This window comes from Lampetra planeri, unplaced genomic scaffold, assembly GCF_965212315.1.
Source record: "Lampetra planeri unplaced genomic scaffold, kcLamPlan1.2.h2 scaffold_876, whole genome shotgun sequence".
In the NCBI taxonomy this organism is placed as follows: domain Eukaryota; kingdom Metazoa; phylum Chordata; class Hyperoartia; order Petromyzontiformes; family Petromyzontidae; genus Lampetra; species Lampetra planeri.
Genome location: NW_027615698.1, coordinates 24361 through 36790, shown reverse-complemented (window position 1 = coordinate 36790; position 12430 = coordinate 24361). Strand labels below are relative to the sequence as shown.

General features: G+C 43.1%; 4 non-coding genes across 4 annotated transcripts; 2 read left to right on the top strand and 2 right to left on the bottom strand.

Moving 5' to 3' along the window:
• Nucleotides 1-1174: 1174 nt before the first annotated feature.
• On the bottom strand, nt 1175-1246 carry TRNAP-CGG (transfer RNA proline (anticodon CGG)). Its single transcript has one exon. It is a non-coding gene; the product is annotated as a tRNA-Pro (tRNA).
• A 1213-nt stretch (nt 1247-2459) lies between these two features.
• LOC144742142 (small nucleolar RNA U3) lies at nt 2460-2668 on the top strand. Its single transcript, XR_013590062.1, has one exon. It is a non-coding gene; the product is annotated as a small nucleolar RNA U3 (small nucleolar RNA).
• Nucleotides 2669-3279: 611 nt separating this feature from the next.
• On the top strand, nt 3280-3361 carry TRNAS-AGA (transfer RNA serine (anticodon AGA)). The gene has a single exon. It is a non-coding gene; the product is annotated as a tRNA-Ser (tRNA).
• Nucleotides 3362-8103: 4742 nt separating this feature from the next.
• On the bottom strand, nt 8104-8176 carry TRNAK-UUU (transfer RNA lysine (anticodon UUU)). The gene has a single exon. It is a non-coding gene; the product is annotated as a tRNA-Lys (tRNA).
• Between the last annotated feature and the right edge of the window lie 4254 nt (nt 8177-12430).

Below are 12430 nucleotides of genomic sequence, written 5' to 3'. Positions count from 1 at the left end.
CAATAACAGAACACCACTCGGGTTCAGATCAGGGGGGCCGTTCCTCCCAATCACTCCCCTCCAGGTGATACTGTCGCTGCCCACGTGGGCGTTGAAGTCCCCCAGGAGAACGATGGAGTCGCCAGTTGGAGCACCTTCCAGTACTCCCCCCAGGGCCTCCAAGAAGGCCGGGTACTCTGCACTGCCGTTTGGCCCATAGGCCGACACGACAGTGAGAAACCTATCCCCCACCCGAAGGCGGAAGGAAGCGACCCTCTCGCTCAATGGGGAAAACTCCAACACATGGCGACTAAGCTGGGGAGCTATGAGCAAGCCCACACCAGCTCGTTTCCTCTCACCGCGGGCAACTCCAGAATAATAGAGAGTCCAACCTCTCTCATGGAGATGGGTTCCGGAGCCCAAGATGTGCTTGGAGGTGAGCCCGACTATCTCTAGCCGGTACCACTCAGCCTCTCGCACAAGGTCGGGCTCTTTCCCCCCCAGAGAGGTGACATTCCATGTCCCCATCGCCAGAGTCGTTGTCCAGGGTTTGGGTCGCCGGGGCCCTCGCCCGCGGCCTCCACCCAAACCACATTGCACCGCGTCCTTATTTTTAAAACTCTCATTGGGGGTAGTTCTGAACCGCTCTTAGTCTGACCCGTCTCCTAGGACCTGTTTGCCTTGGGAGACCCGACCAGGGGCATGAAAACCCCCGACAACATAGCCCCTAGGATCATTTGGGTACTCAAACCCCTCCACCACGTTAAGGTGGCGGTTCAAGGACCGATTGTATTTATATATGAGATTATATTTAACTACAAGCACAATGATACAGAGACAGTACATGTCTTGTGCATGTACTCACTATAAGTGTTTTCATCATCTGACTTCGATCAAATATGTGTTGCCAAGTTGGCAACAAATGTTATATCATGAATGTTTGGGCTGTCCAAGTCTGTAATACAGGTTTTGAACACTGGGCGACGACAGTCACACATGATGCTGACAGAAATACAGCCAATTCGCTGAGTTGGTCAGCACATGGTACCAAAGTGTTGGTGTGTACAGTGTAGTGTCGGAACAGTACTGACCTCATGTGGGGATTAAAATACAGTAATCATCTCAGTGCAGCCTAATAAAGGTTTCCTGAGTTGCATGTGACATCTGATACTTGGACAAAGAACAACTGTGTTTAGGGCTTGTCTGGGAATTGAACCCAGGGCCTCTCACACCCGAAGTGAGAACCATACCACTAGACCAACAGGCCACAAAACTTGCAGCTTCTTTGTATAGTGCCAATTCAGACTGTACCAGAAAAGTAAAGCTTCAGTTAAACTTAACAGATGTAAACTGACAGATGATGAGTCCAAAGAGTGGGAGAAAGTTTACAACACATTCCTTTGCCGTAGTTGGTGCAGCCACAGCACACAGTTCTCACCTCACACTATACAATCACAGCCTGGTCAGCAGGTCTGCTTGGATTTTCTGTGAAAATGCCTTGAACCAATATTTGAACAGTCTGATTTGTGTAGCAACTCCTCCCTCCTTGTCATGCTTCTGGATTAAAAATAGAAAGGTTTTGTCTTGAATGGACGACAGACCTTTTTCTGTTCAGTCTTAACTGTATTGCTCTTTGGGCACAATAAAGTGGAATCATATTATAATGTTTGAGTGCAGCAACAACACACAAGCCAACAGAGCAGTTCAGGTTGATGGACTGCTAATCCCTTGTGATCTGTAATCATAGGAATAGTCTATATTCTTTATAACACACAAGTTCCTCTATCACAGCCAGAAAGCAAATCTATATCTTTTTAATATTTCATTTACTCAAGAATAGAAAGATCTCTTGAAGAGTCTGCATGACTCCTGAGCACTGCTTTATGTCTTGAAAGGAGCAAAGAACACCTTGTCACTGGCAACCTTGTCTTGACATTACTTCTGGCTGCGTACTGTAAACCTAAAGAACGGGAGGAAAAGAAATTGACCGCACCCAGTGCTAATTGGCTGATAAAGCAATTCCTAAACAATGCTGTGTCTCAAATCACATACTTCCATGCTTAAACTGAGTATTTTGAGGACCCAAGCGCATTCACACCGAATGAGTTCAGATATTTCAAGGATCTCAACGAACACTGTTCACCTGCATGAGCTACACAAACTCACCTAAAATGTGTTGGACGTCATTTTAAAAATTAACTTTTCATTTAGTTTTATTCATGTCTCCAGGACTAATTCAATTTGACTGAGGCTTGTGTCTCATTGGTGTTTCAGTAACTGTAACACTGACTTTTTTCGTCTTTTTATTATTATTCCTTTCCCACTGACCTTCGTTGTGTTGCTGCAGTCACAGTTGTTATGTCAGACGCTGGGTCATTTCCATAAAAACATGGCAGTGGAATTTATTGAACCCAGGAAGGAACCCTGAGTGAGAGTCAATCTGTAAGGAGTGAGGTTCGATTTCAGTCGCCTGACATATTCAGATTATACTTTCAGGGATCATTTCTCTAGCATCTGCCTTAAGAAATGTGTTTCTGTTGGTGTTTTGTCTTGCTAACCATAATGATGAGTCATGATGTTTCTTTCTGTGCTTGAGACTGACAGTGAATAATGATTCACCTCATATGTTCACTGTTGTTGATGTTGGTTCTTCTTGAAGTAACACTGGGAGGGATGTGTTCAGAGTGGTTGTTTGCTGTTTATTAATACACTTATGTAAGATGCAAGAAATAAGTATTCCATTGTTTAAATCAGTTTGTGAGAGGATGTACAGGTATGTGTAGGATATATATATTTTTTTCTGTTTAAAGCATATTCATGCATAGTTTACATGAACACGCTATAAAATTGCTATAAACTTTGAATTTGAGTATGTCACGTCCCAAACTCTTCCTCTACATTCTGATTGGCTGTCTAGTCCTCCGTCTTCCCTTTTGTCTCACTGGTTAATCCAGCACCGATTCCCTGCCGCTGGGAGGGAGGACACTCCCTTACTGATGGTGGTTCCATTCTCAGCTGTTGCCGTTTGTCGTGTGATGCTGCTCTCCGTGGTTCTGAAGAGCCAAGCTCAGGGCTGTAGGTGAGAGCATGGAGCTCTCTGGGGTAAATAAAATAAAAGGAGGTGTCGAGCAAGATTTGGCCTGGTGGGTTTGAGTGTAACTTAAGAACCATGTTTCTATCAAAGTAGAGTCCAGGGTGCTTGACGAGGTCTGATCAAGACAAGTGGATAAAATGTGACAGCAAACCTCAATTCCAATCCCAGTGAAAAATGTCAATATAATACATGTAACACTTTTGTGGGTTGTTGTGGCCGAGTGGTTAAGGCGATGGATCAGAAATCCATTGGGGTCTCCCCGCGCAGGTTCGAATCCTGTCAACAACGGTGTTTTTAAGTGGCTTACTCTCCTCCTTGTTTCGCCCAGTGTTGTCTTCCAATCCAATGAACCCCGGATTCTATCTACATCAGCTACTTCAACTACCAGAATGTCGCGAGAACGAGCAGCATTTGATTCCTGACGAGCAACACAGCTGCCTACTGCGTTGTGTAAATAAATTGGGGATGGTACACAAGGAATGATTGTTTGCCAGTGTGGTTCCTTATCAAAACTGATCTCGATGGCCAAAAGATTCTCTGCTGAGAGGGCATTGCAACTGATTTTGGAAGAGAGTATGTCTTACAATCATGTATTTCAGAATTTCAGATTTACTTCAGATTTACAATAACCCCATTGATTCAGGAGGGGAATGCTGGTGTCATAATGTTACGGTTTGCATGTACAAGACTTACGGTCATCCACTTTGAGTCCGCACGGACCTCTGTGCAGTAGTAGAGAGTGGATCTACAGCTGAGTGACCAGTGCGCAGAAGGCGAAGAAAATAGAATATTAAAAACACTGAGACACTATATCATGGAAAAGGACTTGTTGATGGACCTAAAACACACGGATAATCTCTACGACAGAGTAATTGAACTCTTCCTGAAGAAAGAGAGGAAGGACTTTGTGGACAAATAATCAGGATAATCAGGTGTAAAATGCTGCTCTTTTCCAAATTGTTGCAGTTTTACGAGGTTATTATTGATGATTTTATGTGTCTTATTTCTTATTCTATTATTATGTCTTATTTCTTCATTAAATCCATTTATTTTGGCTACATGAGTTATCTATGTGATGCAACAGCCCCTTATACTGCATTTCTTCAAAATAAGAAGGTTTCTACAGTGACTGAAGGCCTGGGCATGGCCCGCCACTGCACACACACACACACATACATCGACACCAGGGGCCTGTATCACAAAGCTGGATCAACAAGTCTTGGGTTACTTGATTAATGGACAAAAGTCTACCGTGTGGGCTATGCTATCCTCTCTGGTACTGTTTTTAACTGGTTCCGCTCCTATCTCACAGATGGATCTTTTTTTGTAAGTTTGGAAACATGTTCCTCTAGAACGCATGAAATTAAGTGTGGGGTCCCCCAAGGGTCAATTTTAGGTCCACTTCTTTTTAATGTTTACATGCTTGGCTTGGGGGATGTCATTGGGACACACGGTATCACTTTCGCTGATGATATACATCTGTACATCAGATCTGTATGTTCTAATATTGTAGATTTTTCGTAATCTTCACAATTTTAGACTTTTTTTAGAGGTTACAGGGAGCAGAGGTGGTGAAGGTCCAGGAGTTTAAGTACTTAGGATCAACAGTGCAGAGTAGTGGAGACTGTGGAAGAGAAGTGAAGAATAGGGTGCAGGCAGGGTGGAACAGCTGGAGAAAAGTGTCAGGAGTGATTTGTGATAGGAGAGTTTCAGCTAAGGTGAAGGGAAAGGTTTACAGGACTGTGGTTAGACCAGCTATGATGTATGGTTTAGAGACACTAGCGATAGGCAGAAGACAGGAGGCAGAGCTGGAGGTGGCAGAGTTAAAGATGCTGAGATTCTCTTTAGGAGTGACCAGGATGGACAGGATTAGGAATGAGGTCATCAGAGGGACAACACAGACAGGAAGGTTAGGAGAAAAAGCTAGAGAGGCTAGATTGAGATGGTTTGGACATGTGCAGAGGAGCGACAGTGGATACATTGGTAGGAGAATGTTAGAGATGGAGTTGGAGGTAGGAGACAGAGAGGAAGGTCAAAGAGGAGGTTTATAGATGCAATGAGGGAGGACATGGAGGTAGTTGGAGTCAGAGTAGAGGATACAGAGAACAGGGAAAGATGGAAATCAATGATTCGCTGTGGCAACCCCTGAAGAGGGACAAAGCCGAAAGAAGAAGAAGAAGGTTTTTAGCTCCAGTGTTTCCTCATGGGGCCCCTCCACACTTGGGGTTGAGTCTGCTCTCTCCGCAGGGGCTTCGGCTTGGGAGCCCCTTGGGCCTGGAGGGGCTGGGGGGGGCTCCACTTCCTCTGGGGTCTACCCGGGTCTTTCCAGGCTGTGGGGGGGGGGGTCTCTATGGTGGTGCTCTTTGTGGTATCCATACTTCGGAGTATGATGCCTCTCGGTGTGGATGGCCACTGTAGCGGACACCCTGCTTGGTATCATTCCTCCACATGCCTTTCTCACCACTTGTCACTCAGCCCATCTGAGGTCACACCAGCATGACCCCTGCTGATTTCTCATCAACACGGAACCTCCTTATGGGCCTCCTTCCTCCCTCTCTGGGCATCAAACCAAAAAGATGTCACTGCTGACATTAGACAAACACCTTGCAGGGAGAAGAATCTTCCTCCCTTCCACAGTTTATGACTCTAAAGACCCAAACCTCAAACTCCCCCACTCTCTTCTTTGGGGGCCAAACTGAACTCCAGACCTTTTCATGCATTCCTGAGCAGGACTGAGACTCTGAGATCCCTTTGAATCATTTGTAACCTAACAAATGTATTAAACATATTATGTGTCTCATGGCAATGTTATATACTCGTATAGAAGAACATTAGTTGTTTACTACCAGTTTACCTGAGGTTGATATTAGAATCATTGACGTTTTCATGTTTGCTGTTCAACAATGTCCCCTTTTCTGATGATGTACTCTAATGCCTTGCTACAGACTTCACCAGCGTGAAATTTGTAATGCCAACACGTATATTCTTGATGTTCTTTCTTCTAGAATGTTCTTTCTAGTATCCTGAACCATTTAATATGTAATCTTCTTACAGATCCTGATTCTTTCTTATCGTTAGATAAGTAATGATGCTCAGTTATACTAGGATATCTAGTCTTTAATCTCATGATAAATTCTGTGCCAGCAGTTTACAAGAGTTCACACATTGGGTCATGGTGTTTGGGGAAGGTTAACACAAACGTTTTTGGCTCCAAACCACAGATGCGTGTCTCCTGGGGGCTGGTACATGCACCGCTCCTGCCAGTCTTAGATTACTGCTAGTATCTCCTTTTCTAACTTGTTAGTTGAGGTGTGATTGGACATTAACTTGACCAATTCATGCATAGTAATGAGATAGACGAAACCACCTCTTCCCACGATAAAAGGGCAACACACCCTTTGTCCTATGAGCAGTCATTTTATTCACTACGAGCATTTTCGGAGCAGTCATTTTCAGAGCAGAGGATTTTTCTTTGAGCATTCCTTTTTCTTTTACCAGAGTTCTGTACCTTCGCTCCGACAAAGTTCTCCAAGTTCGTTCAGCTTACCTTGGATTTACACCAGCTGCGTGTCCGATCCGGCACGGCGCCGGATCAAATACGTTTCCATTCTAATCAATGTGTCCATTTACACCAACTGCGTCTCAGCTCTGTCAGTCCGGAGTGCTGCGTTGAAGATACTGAGACACATAATTTTGGCACTAAATCCATGAAGCGGGACAGGAAAATCCACACCGAAACAAAATAAAACATCTGGCTACTTTTCAGAATAAAACGCTCGACGTTGACGCCAGATCGTATTTCACACTATTTCACCAGTACTTTCAACACAGTACGTTTATTAAGAGTATTTATTTACTGACAAGCTACTTTCTAAAGGTTAGTCATTAGTTCAGTTATTAAGGGATTAATAATTGATCAATAACTTTCTCCTATCACCATCACCCAGAATGTATATTTTTTCTTCTTTTACGTTCTATGTCTGTTCTTTGTTTGTCTTGTGTTTTGTCATTTTGCTATTATATGTGTGTTATTGGTATTTAGGCAATAAATACATATCTTAAAACTGGTTGTTGCCTGTTTCCTTTGTGCGCAGAGACATGATCCATTGAATCTAAAAGATCCCCTATGCTGCCCATGAACAAAAACTGGGTTATTGCTACAGCACCCATAGGTGGCTTTTCCTCGCTCTGATTCTCTGTGCTAAGCCATGTCACCAGTCCAATTACTGTGTGCGTGCGTGCATGCATGTGTATCCTTGAGTGTTTGTGTGGGGAGTCCATGTGTGGGAGTGGGTGGGTCGGGATGGAGTGTTTCCATAAAAACCTGGCAGTGGAGTGTATTGATCCCAGGAAGGAACCCTGAGTGAGAGTCACTCTGTAAGGAGTGAGGTTCGATTTCAGTCCTCTGATGTCAGTTTGTGAGAGGACACTCTATAGATAACATCACGCATCTCTGGGTATATTTGTATGTATATATATATATTTTTTTAAAGCATGTTCATGCACAAAGCACTTTTTCACTTGAAACATGTTTTATTTCATTTACAATCTGTACTGTTATCACTTCCAATATTTTAACTCAGCATTTTTCTGAATTTGCTAATAACTTTGAATATTTCACATCCCAAACTCTTCCTCTACATTCTGATTGGTTGTCGTCCTCCGTCTTCCCTTTTGTCTCCTCATCCAGCGCTGATTCCCTGCAGCTGGGAAAGAGGACATTCCCCGTCCTGATGGGGGTTCCATTCTCAGCTGTTGCCGTTTGTGGTATGGCAACGCTCTCCGTGGTTCTGAAGAGCCAAGCTCAGGGCTGTAGGTGTGAGCACAGAGCTCTCTGGGGTGCTGATGCCCTCACCTGCCTCACTCTGGGGTTGCCACAATCTGAACACTGGACGTCCACTAGAGGCAGCAGAGTAGCTGAGAAGACAAGACAACAGCAACCACTCAATGGGCACAGGTTGCTGAGCTGACTTCACAGATACTTCAGGTAAACGGCACATAAGCAGGTTAATGCTGCTAAATGAAATCATCACCTGCACAGGGACTCGAACCCTGGACCCTCAGATTAAAAGTCTGATGCTCTACCATCTGAGCTACACAGGCTTCATGCTTGTCAACACTTATTCAGTTTGTGAAGAAACTATGTACATGAGTGAATTTGTTGCATCCACAGGTTTCACATTTTAACACAAATACAGGGCTGGTCGTGCAATTGATCACGCCTCTGACTTCAGATCAGAAGATTGTAGGTTTGACTCCTGGCTACTTGTCCAGATCTAGGATTCTGCTGAGAAGGTTCTATCTATCTGTCTAATTTCCTTGAATCCTTCAATCATTTTCTTGTGCTTGCTCAGGTTACGTGTCATGGTGGTCCAACTGAATCTGACTCCAATTTATTGGCGTGGTCCAATATTGTAGACAGCTGGCCAACATGGACAGGTGGGTGTAGTGGTTATCTCATCTGCCTTTAAAACTTAAAACTTTTATAACTGGGTGGAAATTTATGTCACATTGGCCCAGATATGTCCCATAGCTACCAAATGTAGCTGTTGAAGAGGAATAACCAAATCTTAAAATGTGATTCATATTCAAGTCAATTTTGCAACATTATCAGTCAACTGTGATGAGACTGTTTGAAAAATGATGTTTATTCCCACATAACATTTTAAACCACTGTACTCCTGATAAGACCAACTCAAGGACACTGGACGCCGCTTTGACAGAAACATGGTTCTCATGGTCAAACTCAAGAACTGCAGACAAATCCAGCTCTTCACCTCAATTTGTGTCCTGCAAGAACTAGTATAAGATTATATTTTTAGAATGTAATTCTAATTATATTTTTATAATATAATTCTATGCTACTTTACACATGTAAGATGTCCAGGCATCGTTTCCTGTCATTCACTGTGTCACTAACTCTTTAATTCTGCCAACAGCCAACACTTTTATTATTATTATTATTATTATTAGTCCTTTAAAGACTGGTTGTATTTTATTAATGAACCAAGATTTATGAACAACAGTCAAATTTTCTGTATATAAGTTGTTAGGATCAAACAAGAACAGAATGACTAAACACCCGCTTATTTATCAAGAAAGATTTTGCATTTCCCAGCTGTTACAAATGTGGAGTGGTGACATGTTAGAATATTAAATAAGAAGAGTAACTCAATATGTTTGTTTACTGTAACTACATGAACAGGACAAACAAGTAAGTATTTACAAGGACAAACTTCACACATGTTCACATTGACATGTTTACATCTGTTGACATCTGTTTACAGCTGCACAAAAGCTGAAGAGTCACACATCTATTCACTGTGTAAACCTCTGGATCTTCAGACTTTGCTTGTCACATAAACAGCAAGAAAATGAATGACAACATTATTTAACGTTGTGACATGTGCTCAGCTGGGTGAACACACAAGGAAAAGAGGAATCAGAGGCCTACCGAGGATCAGGATTTCAAGCTGATTGAGAGAGTTTGTGGTGGAAGTAGCATAAGGTTGAGGAAACTAGAGTATTTTGTGGAGATTATGTGTCGTCCCAAACATTGTTTCACCCTCTAGTGCAGGGGTGTCCAAACCGGTCCTCGAGGGCCCCATATCCTGCAGGTTTTCCATGTCACCCTGCTCCTATCTCACCTGAATCAGTCTCTGAAGTTCTGCAGAGGCCGACAACGAGCTGCTGATTTGAGTCAGGTGTGTAGGAGCAGGGTGACATGGAAAACCTGCAGGATATGCGGCCCTTGAGGACCGGTTTGGACACCCCTGCTCTACTGCTTTCAAACAGGATCAAATGGATCTGTAATCTTTGCAACTGTTGATTTGCCTTCAGAAATGTTAACTGAAAACGGCAGAATGACTTTAACAAGATTTCATATCATCAGTTGTTTGCGGATGTTCCACAGGCGCTGTCACTTAGCAGGTCAAAATGTCTGACTTGTGAACAGAATCAAATTTACCTTTTGCATGTTAGGGGAATGTGATAACCACTACACTATGGAAACTGCTCTTAGAGCCCAAGGATCACTGAAGGTTGTATTTTCTTCCCATTCCTGGAGCTCATGGAACTTCGAAGGCTGGTGTGCTTCAACATCTGTGAGAACATCTGCTACAGACTTTCTACCAGTCTGTGTTAGCGAGTGCTGTCCTGTATGCAGTAGTGGGCTGGGGGGGCAACCTGAAGAAGAACGCCTCTCGCCTGAACAAACTGGTGAGGAAGGTGGGCTCTGTCATTGGCACAGAGCTGGACAGCTTGTCATCTGTGGCAGAATGAGTGTGTGAGTTGAGTGTGCATAGTAAACGATATTTTCTCACACTCATTCGGTGTGAATGCGTTTGGGTACGCAAAATACACAGTATAAGTATGGAAGTATGTAATTTGAGACAGCATTGGTTAGGAATTGCTTTATCAGCCAATTGGAACTGTGTGTGGTCAATTTCTTTTTCTCCCGTTCTTTAGGTTTACTGCACACAACCAGAAGTAATGTCAAGACAAGGTGTTCTTTGCTCCTTTCCAGACATAAAGCAGTGCTCAGGAGTCATGCAGATTCTTCAAGAGAGCTTTCTATTCTTGAGTAAATGAAACATTTAAAAGATATAGATTTGCTTTCTGGCTGTGATAGAGGAACTTGTGTGTTCCTCTATCACAATCTACTCTATTCCTATGATTACAGATCACAAGGGATTAGCAGTCCATCAACCTGAACTGCTCTGTTGGCTTGTGTGTTGTTGCTGCACTCAAACATTATAATTTGATTCCACTTTATTGTGCCCAAAGAGCAATACAGTTTGAACAGAAAAAGGTCTGTGGTCCATTATTTTGTATATTTTTAATAGTATCAAACACGGAAAGTTGGCTGCAGCTTCACAATAATGAAAAGCATGATGTTGGATAACTGTTCAAATATTGGTTCAAGTCATGTTAATAAAAAATCAAAGCAGACCTGCTGAACAGGCTGTGAGTGTATAGCGCAGGGGTGTCCAAGCTGGTCCTCGAGGGCCGCCTATGTCAATGTCACTCTGCTCCTACCTCACCTGACTCCGTCTCTGTGAAGTTCTGTAGAGGCCTGTAGAACCAGCTGCTGATTTGAGTCGGGTGTGTAGGAGCAGGGTGACATCAACTATGGCAAAGGAATGTGTTATAAATCTTCTCCCACATTGGGACACATTATCTGTCAACTGAGTTGGACTTAATCTTTACTTCTGAATTGGCACTATACAAATAGTTGGTCTAGTGGTATGATTCTCATTTAAGCCTGAATTACGGTACTGTGTCAAATCAAGCAAACTGCTGTACTGTCCTGCATTCATATCCTCCATTTGTTTTGACGGGATTTTTTTCATCCTCTTGTGCATCATCCTCTTGTGTGTGTATCCTCCATGTCACCTGAAAACAGGATCAGATTCATGATAAAAGACAAAACAAAAGGATGTGATTATTCCTGAAAGAAAAAAAATAATCCAAGAAATAATAATTTTATTATTAAGGTCATACAGTTGTGTACAGTTAATGTAGGATTTTTTAACTTTTGATTTTTAATTTTAATTTATTTTATTATTTTTTTCAACCTTGTTGTGCTCTGAGGTTGGCGTGAAGCACCGCACAAATCCACAGACTTTTCACCTTTTATACATCCAGACTTTTGCGTGGAAAAGTTCGTACGCCAGGATTTTGTATGTACTTTTGTACGTATTTTTAATACATGAGGCCCCTGGATCGGATGGCTACGTGGGCGGAAATTACCTACAAGCCCAAAAATCCACGAGTTTGGTGATCCAAAAGGGTAAAACAACTACGAAGTTCAAGGTGCTTGTGCAAGGGAAAGAAATCCCTAACATCCAGGGGAACCCTATTAAATGCCTTGGAAAGTGGTATGATGACTCCCTGACAGATAAAAACAGCAAGTCCAACACCGAAAAACAAGTTGAAGAATGGTTGAAGAAGGTTGACAAGTCTGGCCTGCCTGGAAAATATAAGTGCTGGACCTACCAGCATGGCCTACTCCAAAGACTTAAGTGGCTTCTCACCATGTACGATGTGCCTATAACAACAGTTGAAGCGATGGAGAGGAAGGTCAACAAGTACCTTCGAAGATGGTTGGGAGTACCCCCAAGCTTTACAGCTATGGGGCTTGACATAAGGTCGGGTCAACTCCAGCTCCCCCTGTCCTCTGTTGTGGAGGAGTTTAAAGTCACCAAATACAGACTCTCCCTGTCATATAGGGACTCACAAGATTAACTAATCAGGGAAGCAGGAATAAGAACAAGATCTGACAGGAAGTGGGCCGCCAGCACTGCAGTTAAAGGCAGCCTGGAGCCAGGCCTGGGGTCAGGGCTCGTGGGTGAGCGC